The sequence below is a fragment of the Echinops telfairi genome, unplaced genomic scaffold, assembly GCF_000313985.2.
Source record: "Echinops telfairi isolate 266 unplaced genomic scaffold, ASM31398v2 ScPeMD7_43;HRSCAF=161, whole genome shotgun sequence".
NCBI lineage: Eukaryota > Metazoa > Chordata > Mammalia > Afrosoricida > Tenrecidae > Echinops > Echinops telfairi.
Window position 1 is genome coordinate 542,598 of NW_022103941.1, and position 5,957 is coordinate 548,554.

A 5,957-nucleotide genomic window follows, 5' to 3' on the forward strand; every position below is an offset into this window, starting at 1 on the left:
GAGGCTAATTGAAAGGCAGAAGGATAAATGAGTGGTGAGCCTCACCTTTCTAGTTCTCGGGTCTCTTGCTTTATGATGGTTGCACCAGGGTGCAGCTGCCTTAGCAGTTCCCTGCTTCAGCTTGCAAGATTGTCTTCATACACGTGCTATAAATAGTATGATAAACAAGGTCACAAAGAAGATGACCTAATAAAAAGAAAAACAAAGTGGGGAATTGTTTTTGGAGACAATTATAATATAAAAATAAAGAACTCTTCTACACAATAATGTAAAATAGGTTGAAGAAAAACAAGAAATACACAGACAAGAAGATAATGGAGCAGATTGCAGCTCAGACCCCTGTTTTAAACTGACGTTCTTGAGTCACACTGACTTCTCCCAGCCTCCTTTCATAGGGTTGCATGTCAATGGCCTAGGCAGCAGTGGAGCTCAGCATTCAATGAATTTAACTATTAAAGGGGTCTTGTGTGCCTCAGAGTAGGAACATAGTCTGTGCTCTCACCACTCCATAGTATGTGGACTCATAGCTGAGTTAAGAAGATCTATAGACAGAACAGGTGAGGCATAATGTCTGTGAGTTTAACAAATCCTGGTCCAACCCCTGTAGCTATACCTGGATACAGTAAGGCAGGTGCTCAGCTAAAGTATCCAAGAAATCTTCATCTTTCAATCCCTGAACCATTCAACTATGAAAGCTTCCCCCAAGAAGGGGAAGAAAGGGACATATTCTTGGGAATGTGCCCCATGATTCCCAGGTTTATTATCCAAAGTGAGTAAGACCTACATTTAAATAAATACATCATGAGACTCTATCTGATAGAGTATGTGGAGATTTCAAGTGAGTGGTACCTTTGTAATAAAGTTTAAAAAGGGGTTCACCTGGGATAAGAATATTGAATATTTTCCTCAGAGAACACAGTCCTGTCCATGACTTCTCCATTCTTGAAGACCAAGGTCCAGTTTTTCCAGGCTACAGAAAATGATGAGGAAGATGGTTGAGGAGGTAGATATGGCTTAGGATTTACGATGACTTTAGGAATAAAGACAGTGGTCTTCTACTCTTGGGGCATTATCTATTTGTAAGACACTCATAACAAATCCAAGGTCATTTAAAATGTGTCATATACACATTTTCTGCATTAGATTATGGGAACATTATTAGATATTCAAAAGATTGAAAATCATCTAACTCTAGCAATCTCACTGATTTCAGCCCAAAGTGGCTCTGATACATTGTTTGCTGTGAATAGGAATGCCTTTTGTGAGTCATGAAAAAGGAAGAACTCTTCTTTGACAACTGCTCAATTTACCTTTGACACAAGAAGACATTTCTCATACGGAAAGTCATAATTAATAAAGTTATTCACACCTAATCTTACATTTTATACTGAACTTTATACTGAAATATCTGAAATTCCTCACATAAGGTTGAATGTCACTAGATAGTGGAAAAGTTACTGATATACAACAAATTATTAACAAACTCACCAGAAATGGGGTGTGTTGACTTACAGGATGCCTGTGGACCCACAGGGCAAAACCAGAAACAGTGGGCTGTCATCCTGTTGGACTGTGAAGGGGAAGATACAGCATCTGACATAAAAACCTAAAAGATCCTGTTTGGCTCTAGAGATTTCTCTGAATCCTGAATTTACACAGATAAGTTAGTGTCTGTCTTGACTAACATGGGCTGAAGATTCTGAAGGATAGATCAATACAAGATAGTAGCACCGAGATAGTAAAATACATATTAGTGAGTGTATGTGTTTGCAGATAGGATTCCAGAAAAGACACACACAAAAATACTAGACCAACATGGTTAGGAGAAACAACCAAAAAGGAAAAAACAAAAACAAAAATAAAAATCACACACACAAGGAAGACTGTGTCATTTGAAGAAATAATTGCATGAAAAATAGACTGATTGCCTAGATTTTGACTAAAAGATTGTCAGAATACCTTACAAAGTGTGATGGAAGAATATACTGTTAATATTTCAGCCAGTAGTCAACCGCTTAATAGTTTCCTTTACCCAGGTTCCCATTAGCCCTGCATCTGATTGGAGAGTATTTACGTGAGTGTCATGAGAACTCTGATGCAGGGACCTCTGGCAGAGTCATTTCTTGTCCTTAAGGGACAGGCTGTTTGTTGCTGTACAGAATATATTCTACTGTTGCAAGTTAACTTTTGAATTCAAAGATATCAAAAATAGGCACAGAATTATTATTTTTAAATTAGAGAGGGATTTCCTAGAAAAAACGAGATTTAGAAGAATTTGCAGATCCCCACAGGAAACCAGCTTGAAACCTCGAAGTTCCAGGGGCACCTTCTCCTGGCTCTGAGTCCTGTACTCTGTCAGTCCTGAGCTCCCTCTGGAGACTAGTCTCCCTGAAGAGGAGGTTTGTGTCTGGGCTCTCACTGACTTCTCCTCACCATGTCTTTTGCACAGTAATACATGGCCGTGTCCTCAGCTTTCAGGCTGTTCATTTGAAGATAGAGTGTGTTCTTGGAGTTGTCTCTGGAGACGGTGAATCAGCCCTTCATGGAGTCTGTGTAATGTGTACCACACCATTAGTAATAGTGGAGACCCACTGTAAACCCTTCCCTGGAGCCTGGCGGTCCCTGCTCATCCAGTAACTAATGAAGGTGAATCCAGAGGCTGCACAGGAGAGTCTCAGGGACCCTCCAGGATTTCTCAGATTGCCCCCAGACTCTCCACCAGCTGCACCTCACACATAACAAATGCAAACACAGAGGTATTGTGGATTAGATGCCACACATGCAAGCAAATACACACATGATAACACACACACAAAGCAGGGCCTAAAGTGATTACCATGTAAAATGACCAAAATGAAAGCCAAGATTGTTGCAAAATTCATTATGTCTCTGGACTAGCTCCTGGGCACAAGATGGGACAGCAGAGACCCCAGTGACTCGGACTGTTCTCTGAGATCTCCCACATCAGAGGTTGTGGCTGGTTTATCAGCAGTCAGAGAGCTGCATTTGCATGTCCCCTGATATTTAGACGCAGATGAGTAGAGAATATGGGCAGAAGTTCTCCCTCAGACTCAGAGAAACACAAACACTCTCAAAGGACAAGAGAGCTCTTAAACAGATTTTTTTATCAAGCATTGTTTTAATTGCTATATATTATCAATTTTTAAAAGTAGTTTTCAGTTTATAAATTTTATATTACACACACACAACAAACTTTGTGGTGTGAGAGCTCGCAATGCATCTCCTCTCATTCCCCTTAAGATGTGGATTCACATGATTATCGTGGACAGTTCTATTATCTGTTTCTTCTGTGGAAACATTACTGGTTTTCTTGCTTTCCAAGAAATTTCTATATTTCAGTGATATTTTTAAACTATGGATATAAAGTTTTTCATAAACATGTCCAGGCATCAGTCAGTATAAGACATGAAAAAATAATAACAATTTACAATTGTCAAGGGTTTTTGAGGGAGGGAGGTTGGGGGACGAAGGGGAAAAAATGGGGATCTGATACCAAGGCTCAAGTAGAAAGACAGTGTTTTGAAAATGATAATGGCAAGAAATGTACAAATGTGCTTGATGCAATGGATAGATGGATGGATTGTGATAAGAGCTGTATGAGCCCCCAGTAAAATAATTTTTAAAAGACAACACATGTCTAGAAACCATGCAGAATGGCTGCTTCTCTCTAGTTTCTGATCTGGGAGATTCTGGTCCCCTTTCTTTTGTCATGATCAGGAAAACTGGATCTTTATCACTTTATTTTACCTTCTCAAATAGTCAGTTTTCATATAAATTGGCTTACTTATTGTGTTACAGCTATATCATTTATTTAGGTTCCTTTATTTATTGTTTTCCCCTTGCTACCTATGCTGTGGCCTATACATACTCATCTTTTTCTAGATTCATTAACTGAAAATGGAGCTTGCCCATTTCAGAGTTTTATTTTTCTATTATATAAATATGCTAAGAATGCCCCCCCTAAGTTCTTTTCTGTTGTATTCCATGTTTTGTTGTCTTGTGATTTCATTTTCATTCAATCCAGTACAGCCATCCAGGACACGAAAAATCATTAAACTGATTTAAATGATTCAAATACTATAAGTATATATCAATGTATGAGTAACTCACACTCACACCCTGCCATTGACTCAATGGAGACATGTAGTGACCCTATAGGACAGGATGGAACTGCCCCTGAGCATTTCTGAAACTGTAAGTCTTTATGGGAGTAGAAAGCCCCATTTGTCTCCTGAGGAACAGCTCAGGGGTTTTGAACTCCTGAGTTTTCAGATCACATCGGGTTAATGAGTATCACTACACCACAATGGTCATGTGTTCATGCATGCATGTTTTTGTGTTTATGCATACAAAATGCATATAAAATGACTGAGCATTGCGATTGATGTGGGGTGTTATTTAAAATATTAAGGAAGAAAGGATTCTTAGAGAAATAATTTGGAGGGAAAGGAAGCCCTAAGTACCAGCAAGAAGCTCCTTGTTCCCAGGCCTTCCCCATTTCCCTTGCCTCAGAGCCTGGCTCCTGTGTTTTGTGCAGCCCATGTGATCCCTATAGACCAATGTCATTATTGCAGGGAAGGTTGTGCATGGGATGGCACTGAGTTCTCTCACTGTTCCTTCCTCTCATAGTAATGGGCAGCTTGCCCTCAGTGGGCATTGAGCTCAGCTACGGGGAGAACTCTTAGTGGACATTCTTTTCAAGCTTGAGCATAACTCAATTGAGATGGGTAATTATCTTCTTCTATGAAAACATATTGAGAACAACTACTCCAATCTCTCCTGAAGGTTTTATTAGATCCAGCTCCAGAAATATGTAACTATCTGAGACAGTACATTTTAAATAAATTCTCTGTAAGGGTTTCATCAATCCTGGGTCCAAATACTGATGCTGCACCTGTCACAGGACATCCAAATAATCAATGATGGCAGCTAATTCAATTCTCTTTTATACCAAACCATTTTTGGAATCTCTTCATACTACTAGAGAGAAGTAATTACCAGGCCAAAGAATATCCAAAACAAAATCAGAACTTATGGACAGGTTATGTATTTCGTAGAGAACTCTGCTCACAGTGTGATATTTTTCACCAAATTTTGAAATTTAACCTGGAAATCGAAGGGTGATCTGGATGTTAGAAACCCCAGAAGAAAATAAGAAAAAAAATTAAAGAAGCCTTCAATCTTTTCTCAGAAACTGAAAAGAGAAAGTCTAATGTCCTCCTCTTCTCTGGAATTGACCTTCATTAATGTAGAAATCAAGGTCCTTAAGCCGAAGATCAGAGAAACTGTTGGGACACAGAAAGCATAGAGAGTGTTAAGAAATTCTGATTTCATTAAGACCCCAATTAATAGTGGACATTTATTTTAACATGTTTTCTCATTTCTCTGCATTTTCTCTTGAGAGTTAATTCCTCTCTCTTTATCATAATATCTCACTCAATACCAGCCATGACAGTGAAACAGGTAGAGTTTTGAACCTCAAAATAAGCAAATGGCATGAGTTGGTACTTGACTGAAGGAGACATTCATGTTGTAAAGATACAAATATATTAACTCTGGTTATTCATTGGCGCTATTGTTAGACTGGCTTTGTTTGTTTTTGAGAAATTTTCTTGGAATGGGTGGTGAAAGAATGGCCATATTTTCTGGAAAGCATTTTATGATGTCATTTTTCATATCTTTACTCAATGCAATCTGTGGTGTGATTTCTTGTTTGTTACTTCCATGGGTGTTCATTGTGCATAACAGAAACACAAAATCATTGAAAACATCACCATTTTCTTGGTGCATCATGCTATACTGAATAAATAACCCGAAAAGCTGTACTAAATGGAAAACACGACATCTAGCTTGTAGTAAACCCTGCTAATAATTTGTGATATGCAGATGACATAAAACTACATGTTGTCTATCAGGGGCTCATGCGGGAGGGGGGA